The 10,531-nt window shown below is 42.9% G+C and overlaps 1 protein-coding gene across 1 annotated transcript in view; it reads right to left on the bottom strand.

Moving 5' to 3' along the window:
- Positions 1-10,531, bottom strand: part of LOC104967117 (neuroligin-2) — a 229,451-nt gene that overhangs the window by 49,118 nt on the left and 169,802 nt on the right. The gene's annotated exons all lie outside the window — the stretch shown is intronic.

Below are 10,531 nucleotides of genomic sequence, written 5' to 3'. Positions count from 1 at the left end.
TTTCACACATTTCCCTCCTCTTCTTTTATGTACATAAAAAAGTATGAATTTGACCACTCTGCGACGTGTAGTACAGTGCAAGTTTTATTGTGGACGCTACGTCCTTCATAGGTGGTTTTGGTTTACCCGAATTACCAGCCCACTTGTCAGTTTTCGTCAAAGAGACAGGTCTTTTTTTCTCCTGTGGATAAACGTTAAGGTCGAGTACCCAATCGTCGTCTTCGTTTGGACCTCGACGGTTTTAGAAACACCGTTGTAAAGGGGGAGCGTATTTAACCTGGCACGGTTTGACACTGAGAGAACCATACCCAGTCTTCTAACTTACACACCTAGGCGAACATCGGACTTCACATTTATTCAGGAGTTTTCTGGAGGGTGACGTCGGGCTCACTACAAACACAAGTAAACCACAAGAAATACCAGACGATGCGAATTTCTGAGTATCGCAACGCAAAACCTACCACCGAATTTTTACTAACTTATTACCCTGTAAAGACCATATGTGTTCGGCACTTTACACAACATTTCCTTTGCAATGTGAAAACTTCCCAAAGGTCAACGGAACGTAGATAAATATACAAAATAAGATACGTAATAAGTATTTCCGAAATCCCTGTTGAAAGTTATACTCAGAAAACACTAACTGCTATGGTGTGGATGTATGACTGAACATTACAACAAGAGACGGTGAGTGAAAAAGATATAAAAACTGTGTGGTGAAGAAACTAACCCCCCCCCTCGCAGCCCCCAAACCATCAGTCCTCAAGGCGAGCCACAGTCTATCACCCTCCTGCAGCATGAGACTATTAGACTTATGTTAGCCGGAGTTGCTCCTAATTTGGCAGCCTCAGAGCAGTGGGTGTCGTGTGTTGAAAGTTATCAGAGTGAGGCCAGCTCGCTATTTGGCAGGCGGAGGGGCAGTGCCACCGCTGTCTGTCTGCCAGGTTGATTAATAAGCAGTGGCAGCGCGGCTACGCTAAGAGACTGGCCTGCCTTAGCGCTTCCAGAACCCTGCTAAATTAATGGCACAAACACACACAAACAAGATGTGTTTACCTAACACAAACACACCGCTCTCTCTTCTACGTTTCCTTTGCACACACTCAAAACTGCAAGCAATAATGCAGCACAGCACTACCGGTTTGCTGATAGCACAGGACAGACATGCCAGATTAGCATAAACATGAGAAAACCCACACACATGCACTCACGCTATTAAACTGCCTCATCTGTTTCAGCAGCGTGTTGTTTGAGTGACACCTCATCAGAGCAGCTTTATCGTATTGTTGTGAACGCACCATTGCTTTTAAGCAGCACAGGCAGCCAGGCAGAACGGAGTGCTTCCTGCTTTTACTGACAGTAGCTACCAACAAGACATGGGAGGGGCGGAGAAAAGCACATGTAACAAACAACAGCATTCACAACAAAGAAGTGGGGTCTGTTCATGAAAATGAGAGAGACAGAATTCTTGATTTGTCTAATTGAGACTAAATCTCTAAAAATACATAGAAAATGTCTATTTCTTCCTAATTCTCTATCTCTTTTGCATAATTCCCCTTTTTTTTGTGAGGGTGTCAATCTTTCAAAAATAAATCACATACACATAGTTTGTTTTTAAATAGGCCAAATTATGCTTTTTGGGATTTTCCCATTCCTGTAGTACTGTATGTTTTTGTGCATTTAAAAAGGTCCCAAAAGGCTAAAATCCCTGTGACCTCCTCTGATTTACTTTTGTAACAAAGTGACATCACTATGTAACACTCACGCTTCTATTTGCTATAGCGCGCTAGCATATTGGACATTATAGGATAAGGATAATTAGTTTGTATACGTTTTTGATGGAACATACATTTTCGTTGTAGTCATTTAAAGAATTGTTGTTGGTAAATTAAATTACAATTTAATATATCAGCACACACAGTGTCTTCAGACTCAATTCGGACTTTCAAAAAGAGACTTCTGAACTTTCCTTTTTGCATTCATAAAGAACTGTCTGATTCCGTGTAATGTGTAATGTTTCTACTCTAACCCCGAAATGCAGCTACTGTTGCAGCGACTGGAGGTGTTTCTTCTCCACTCCCACTGTGGCTGTTCAGTTTGTGTGTGCGTGCATCAACGGTAGCATTAGCATAAGCAACAGGTGTAAACAGTTGTGGGTCTCCATCAAGGTGTTAGCTCGGGGAGTAAGCGGGAGCAAAACACGGGCAGGTGGGCTTACGCGGTGGGATGCACAGATATTCACTTATTCATGGGCTCAGCGTGAGACGGTGGGGAGGAGTATAAACAAGCGTACATACTGTATACACAAACACACACAACTGCCAAATTCTGACTCGCTGATATTAACACCCACGCATTTGGGCTTACATGGATATGTTTCTATCGGTGTGTGTACCCAAGCTTGGGGAGTCACGGAATACATGCAATTGATTTTCGTAAAAGTAACTGTATGCCCTTATTTACTAAGATAGTAGCAGATTAGTGGTACTTGCAGGAATAAAATGCTGCAATACATACCTGTGTGTGTGTGTAACTGTGTGTAAGTGTGCGAATGTGATACGACCGTATCTCTTGACACACACCAAAGGAGCGTGCCATGCTGTTTTCTCTGTTCTCCCGATGGTAAAAGATGAGTGCCCTCATATTGACCTTGTGTGTGTGTTTCGAGGGGAAGGTTGTTTGACATTGGCTACCCACGATTCCTCGCTGCGACCGGAGAGCCATATAATTCATCCCCGGCGGTTGTCAAGCACACCGTTGCCTGGCAACTGGCCTAAGGTAGCACGTCGCAGGAGATGACGAGAGGAACGACCTGTCTGTTTGTCTTCTCACTATTTGTCTTTACTCATCCGTTATTTTTCCTCAACTCCATCAGAATTCCCTATTCATCCTAACACCACTTCCTGTTAGATTGATTTCGGAGTGTCAGTAAAGACTTTTATGAACAACTTTTGATGTGACTTTTAATGTACAGTTAATTAAATGTACATTAAAACATGAGCCTGAGCTAGAAGAGAGAGTAAGACATCTTCTGACACTGTACATTTGTTTCCGGCTCTCTTATTATCTCTCCTTTCTCCCTTCATTGTGTCGTCTATGTCAACACAAACACCTGTTTCTTGCTCTACTTCCTTCCAAAATACTCTGTACTGTTGTGAAAACAGCACACTGAAGCTACATTCTATACAGACAGTTATCAAGGACGTTTTGAGGTGGTCTAAAGCTAAATAAAGATAACAAAAACGATCAAAAAAAACAACATATGTTTGTATTGATAAGGAACATTATTTAACTTTTAAAGTATTCACTCTGTTCTCAGAATAATTAAAGGAAAGTGGAAACAATGCCTTCAAACACAACACCATTCAAAACATGTTACTGGTGTTATTTTGCTATATGTGAATTACACAGAAGGCTAGGCTATCATTAGCATCCTAATCATTGTTGTATTTTTCCTATAGCAAGTAGCACATTGCAATATATATATGTAATTACTTCCAATGTTTAAAGTGTTTACAGGCACACAACAAGGAAACCCTGACAAGAGAAAAAGTAACATCACATCTAACTTTCCTCACCTAATCCTTTCCTGTTCCCTTGCTTCCTTCCTCTTCATCGTACTAACTCGACTCTCTGGATGCATGGCTGTGTTTGCGCTGAGGGCAGCACTTTGTCACGTTCCTCATACATATGCAACACCCACTCTAGGTGAGACAGGAGAGAGGGAGAGGAACCTGAAGTGAGGTAATGAGGAGATGGAAAGGTAATGGAGGAAACAAATGGAGAAACGGAAGGGAAAGGCACGGAAGGGGACGGCGGCGGTATGGAGGTGAGGGAGACTGGCGGAGATTTAGACAGAGAGAGCAAACATTTGACTAAGACAAAGAAATGACGGGGAGAGAGGGGGAGACGGAAAGAGTGAGAGGGATGGAGTGGACAGGAGTCAAAGCCATTAACCTGCAGTCTTGCTGCTGCTGCTGCGCGCGCAGTGTGTGTGTGTGTGTGTGTGTATGTGTGTGTGTGTGTGTGTGTGCGTGTGTGTGTGTGTGTTTGGTAGGTGGATGGAAACATAGTTGTATCCCGGGGCTAGGCCAGCTAGGTCTGTTGTCAACCTACCCCCACCCGTCCTCTCCAGCACCCAAGATGGATGGCCGGCAGTGGAGGCTAATCACGCGCTCCGCTGGCCGAGACAGGCACACCTGAGGCCAACGGACACATGCATCTGTAACAGGTGCACCATTTTGTACCATAATGAACCAAACATACAGTGGTCATTGGTGCTACGTGCAGCCATGTGTTGAGACTGTGATGAAGCAATGTATGAAGTCCCCCCCTCTTTAACTAAAGTCCTTTTTTTGCTTAAACATGCCCACATGCAGTATGTGAACCCTGTTTTCCAATGTCACGCTGCTGTGCTTTGATTTTGTGCGTGCAACAATGTAGCACATCCTTAATGGCGCGCTTTGTTCTTTTTGGGGGGTTTCCCTATCCTGTAGTTTGTTATATAGGGTTTTGTGCATGAATATGGTCTGCAAAGGCAAAAATCCCAAAGTTCCCTCCAGAGAGAGTTTCTCTCCCACACTCTCCCCCCATGCCTGGGTTGACCTATCACAACAGAGCCGGCCAGCTAACCAATCAGAGCAGACTGGGCTCTGGTTTCAGACAGAGGGTGAAAAGAGGTGCTGAAGCACAGGCAGTATGAGAACAATAAAGAGCTTTGTGAACATTAAAGCATGGAGACATGTCACAGTAGATGAACAACATATAAAGATGTAACTGAAAAAGAGCATCATAGGGACCCTTTAAAGATCCCTGGCCTAGACTCAATGTGTTTTTCTTATGTTTATCTCACTTAAAATGTCTGACCTTGCCTACAGGCTTATATCTGTGCAAATGTTTTCACATGTCTTACCTAGAAGCTGAGATGCAAAGATACCTTAAGCAAACTACATAAGATATGTCACCAAATTGAAGAACGTAAAGTACACATTTATTATATTATTATATTCACTTAGAAACCTGTCAGTCACAGGGTTAAGTGTGCTGCATCACATGTTTGTAAATGTGTTGTATCGTATACCTTATTTCTAAGGCTTGGTCTAACACTCTTAATAGTCATATACTGGGTTTCTCTGAAAGGTTCTAGAAATACTAATGTCTGCTCCTAGCTTTATTTTTAACAGAAGCCCGAGCAAAAGAATAAATGCAAACACTCACAGAATGTGCCTGCTGTTCTACAAATAGATCCACTCACACTTACACACTTCCTCCCAAAACCACAGAATAATATTGGGCTTTCTACTGATGTATCTGTGCAGAGAGCTTTCAGAAGAGTCCAAATGCCCTCCTCTCCTCTTCCTCTTGTAAACGCAGATGAGAGATTCCAAGTCCCTCCATCCGTCTCTTATTTCAGCGTGTCAGAACTTGGAGTTATTAGTCTGCTAATTACCTCTCAGAATCCCTCATTTACCCCCAGAATCCAATCACTCTCTGATTATAATGAGAAAATTATGATAGACCGCATTAAAGATAGAATGTGGGATTGATTGGTCCGCAACGAGACTGGGGGGGGAGAGAAAAGAGCGGGAAAAGTGGAGAGGAAGAACAGAGAGAAAACAATGAGCATGTAGTTACATCTGCAGTTGAGGAAATAATCAAGCACTATCCTAGAATAACACCACTCAACATTTTCCTTTTGAGAAAAAACATGGCGCTGTAACACCAAGAGAGAGACAATACACAGTGTGTCTATGTGTGTGTGAGAGTGTGTGTTCAAGCCTCCAGACTGAATGGTAGCAGATTGGTTGTGGTGATTTAATCGCAGCTTGTAATTATGGAAAGTTTATTCACACATGGCTATTGGCTGGGCTTACACATTCACCATATTCATGAAAGGGGGGGGGGGGGGTTACATGTAAGCATACACACACACAAACTGTCTTTATCAGCTGGTCTCGGACTACGTTTCATCCACACACACCTTTCTCCCTGAAGATATAGGTTACCCACACAGTAATTGGTTCGCTATCTCTGCATTCTATCATTCACGGTGTAAATGTGTGGGCAAATATGTAAAAGCTGGAGTTATATAACCACGGTTTCTACAATGGTGGAAGATTAAGGTTTGTTATAGCCGCTCGCAGGAAATTAATCATGTTTTAATGACTTGTTAGGGAAGGTGAAAACACACAGATGTGTTGCTAGTGGCCATGGATGGACCAGGAGGCTTACAAGTTGTGTGTGTGTGAGGGATAATCACGTTGTATGTTTTCCTCAATCATGCAAAATAAGTGTGACATTATCAAACTACATGCAGCTCTCACAGACAATGCATACAATCTGTACATCCATCTCTCCCAGCAGCTGATAATGACGGGCAGATTGCACTACTTTCACTCTTCCGCTCCATATGCTCTTGCCGCCTCCCCATCTTACGAGAAAAGCAAATCTTGAGCACATCTTGACCGTGCTGAGAAAACAAGAAAAAGCTGCCGCCGCGGACATGGTAGGGGGGGTGAAATGGAAGTGGGACAACACTGTGATAACATTGGGGATGTGTGAATATGGGTTGTTTTTTGGGGATGAGGTGGAGGTGGAAAAGCTGGGTGCTCATCCTAACAAAAGGCTTTATGCTCTCATTGTTTTCTTGGCAGGGCAACAGGGTGCCTGTGGAAATGCCGATAACAGCAAAAAAAAGAGATTCCATTCAATATCCCTCTCCCGACCGGAACTGGAGGTGGGGAGCATGTATGTATGTTCGGTGAAGGCGCATTAAGCCATCCTAATGCTGTTGTTTTCTTTGGGGAGTTTGAACAGATACAGTGTTCATCCACATTCCCATTAGCACATAGGCAGGATTAGGTGCTGTGTGGATGGTATGTCAGCGCTGATAAAATGACTTGACTGGCACGTTTCACAGGATTACACTGTGTGCTAGCATCAGCCCTATTTTGCTGCAGCTGCTGCATGTGTGATTTCATTCAAATGCACCTCCAATAACAAACTAAATGGTGCCGAGGCATGATATATGTTTCTCATTTCCTGCATACAAAATGATTTCCGGTGTACCGCGATGGCTATCAGCTGAAAATAACCATGATGATTAAGATGGCCTTCTGTCGCCGGTGGAGCGTGACCAAAACTGTTAATCTTGAGCACCGCACGTAATCCGCAACAGGTTAGGGTGAAACGCTTCCTTGTGTGCGGCCTGACACTGTAGCGGAGAGCGATGACCTCACTGTATGGATTGCTTCACCGAGGTGTCTTGTGATGTTGATCAGAGCGTGCTAAAGAGGAAGGAGAGGGTGCTGAGCAAAGGAAAGGGAAGGCAGTCGATGCGTCATTAGACTTGCTAATTGTTATTGTATCCGGGCGTGAGTTATACCACAGCGGAACAACATAGAAGATCACACTTTAAACAATGTCAGTGTCTAATTCTGTGTGTGCGGTTGTGTGTCAAGCTGAGCGAGTGAATGAAGAATCAATAAACAACTAGTAGGGGATACAGTAAGAGGAGTATGTTTTGGTTGTTTACAACATCGAATCAAAGTAGATTCATTGACAAAGTGAAAATAGGTGATTTATCACAAACTGATACGAGCTACTTGTTTGCATCAAGTATTAACACTCTCAGGACCAGCTTAGTAGATTCTCCTTTTCATATCTAACCCATCTTGGGTTTAGAATGTCACGTCTCCAGAGAACAAATTGGCATTGAGCCTCCATTTCTATTCACTTTGCATTCACGTAGACAATGAAAATCAGGCAATGGTTGCAAATGTGACCGTCTTGACACCATCAACACAGTGGTAACATCCTATACACACTATCACACACTAGGCGTGAGGTATTATGAAAAAGGCCCCTGAAATGAAAGTGAATATATGAACGCCTTTTTAAAATGTAACATATGGTTAAAGCATTTATATAATAGCCACATTAATTTTCTTCATAAGCATATTTACTTGAATTTAAGGATTTATTTAATATTGAAAGAGATAGCATTTCATATGCAGGGCTTTTTTTCTTTACATTGGCTTCTTTGTTTATCTACTGCTGTAAACCATAACTGAACTCGACAAGGACGACGGCTATAGCTGACAGAATAATAAGAAAAACCTATTTGTCCTTGGCGCAGTCACAAACACATATCTCTGCACAAACACTCCATTAAAGACGAATGACCCTTGGTCCTGGGGAGATGGAGCTCTATCTAGATAACCACCAACAACACAGAGCCCCTCGATGCGCTAATTGCTTTCGTCAACTCCACTTGTACACCTACTATCTGATCACTGGAGGCTGCTGGGGAGTACAAGGGCTCTTAAGTTGCTGTTTCATGAACGACAACAAGTAACAAAATGGTCGAGAGAGGCGATCAGGAAATGAGGATACAAACAAGCAGAGTGAAAGAACATGTCGGTTAATGAGAGGTCTCGCCATGACGGGGAAAAGAGCTTTTGGAGTTAAGGCAGAAAAACAGTGGTGTCTCATTAAGAGATTCTTCACCGGGTTCACAAAGAACAGAACAAGACGAGCACGGACTGAACATTGTTAACTCCAAATTCACTTGGGATAAGAGAGTAGGGTCGGCAACAACAAAGCGTACATCAGAGCACAATTCTTCAAATCGCCCTTTCTGAATCTAACAGGGTGTTATACTGGAGTGGGACTTAATTAGGAAAGCTTTTTGACCTGAAAAAGATCTTTCCATCACCAACTAGACGAAACATTAAGTGATTATGGCTTGTTATAGAACGTTTTTTTCAAAAACTGACCTCAAAAGGACTTTTTAAGACTTGCTTTTTTCATTGAAGATATGAAACCTCGGTAATAAACATCCCTAAAAGACTGCTCCATTTGTCAAGTCATGCAACACTGCTAAAGGTGACTCTAGGTGATCGTGTGTCTGGTTGCGTTGATGACATTTTGACGGATAGTGTTTCCTAGCCCGACCTGTCTGCACTCTCTGCCCTGATTACGAGGCAACCACCTCTTCCACACAACCACACACACACACAAAATGTCAAAGTGCACACTGCTCGACATTGGGGAATTGAAGTGGACAAAGTATGGAGCTTTGCCTCAATTTACTTGATTGCACCTCTTTCCTATATTCACTCCCCGCAAAGTGGGTCTCTGTGATGCTATTTTGCCGGTGAATAGGTGAGCCAGCCACCTGGAAGTAGTGCGGAGAAAACGCGTGAGGGGAAGAGAGGAAGCGTTGTCACATGCCACTCAAGCTACTTTTTTACATGAATTCATCACTCTGAAATGAAGCAGTGGGCCGACAGATTCCACTCTCAGCAATATTATTATCATTACTACACATAATGTGGGGTAATTATAGCTATATACCGCGCTCTACGCCTTCAGCATTTCCCTCCTGCCTTCCCCTCCATTTCTTGCACATACCAGTAGCGACGTGAATTAATAAATAGAAAATGAAAAAGGCATCGCTACCGTAGGCAGCGTAAACAACTCAGGAGTTTGCCAGGTCTCTCTGCCGTCTGGCTGGAGCGGCAGCGGCTTCGCCCTGTTCATCCTGGGCCTGATTCATAATTAATGGAGGTTATAATTGCAAAGCGAGAGCATGACAGCGAGCGTGCGGGAGAGAGAGATAGAAAGAGATGGGAGCAATAATGGAAATTAAAAATCGCACACACACATGCATGTGCGCAGTTGACATTTTACACAGCCTTTAATTTAGCCATCTTTCCATTTCTTATATCATTAACATTTACACCCACACATAATCACGGACACACACACCGCTCATCGGATGGCTAATGAAATCACCGTCCTCTGCTCCTGTGTTTGAAGGTCTCTTCAGCTATAAGTGAGGAGGTCAGCTGCAGATCACAAAGATGAACTTTGTCCTCAAACTCAAGTTAAACACATTTTCAACACCTTTTTTACACTGACTTTGTTTTCATTTTGTTTAGGATATACCTCCCCAGCTTGATCATACATGTGCAAAGTATATACATTTTTGAAGTACCTGATGACGTTGAACAGTACAATGTGAATATGAAGGACGCGATATAAGGGAGTAAACTGCACGAACAGACCTGTGACAACATCTGTCCATTTAAAGCCATAAGTAGACCACTAATCCCTTAAGAGTGACTAAGAGGAGAGTGACTAAGAAAGGGTTTATTTAGTTTATTACAGACCACTGGTTTTATCAGTGGTAACAGCTATTTTACCTTGCGTTCATTGGCAGAAAAAAACACACAAAAATAAATGTTCTTAAAGGTCCCACGTCATGCTTTTCCGGTTATTACCCGTCCCCTTGTGTGTTATGTAGCTTTTTATGCATGTAAACGGTCTGCAGAGTCACAAACCCTCAAAGTACACCCTGTAGCGAGTAAAACTCTAACACAGAAAAGACCTGTCTATGCTGCCCCAGAACGCCTCGTTGGAGATTTCTCTTTTTCCATTGTTTACTTCTTGGGTATAGTGACGTATTTCGGGTATAGTGACGTAACGTAACGTAACGGCTCCGCAGATTGGACCAAATCAAATCAAA

This window comes from Notothenia coriiceps, unplaced genomic scaffold, assembly GCF_000735185.1.
Source record: "Notothenia coriiceps isolate Sejong01 unplaced genomic scaffold, NC01 NC01_scaffold00037250, whole genome shotgun sequence".
NCBI classification, from domain to species: Eukaryota; Metazoa; Chordata; class Actinopteri; order Perciformes; family Nototheniidae; genus Notothenia; species Notothenia coriiceps.
This window is presented reverse-complemented; position numbering and strand designations above follow the sequence as displayed.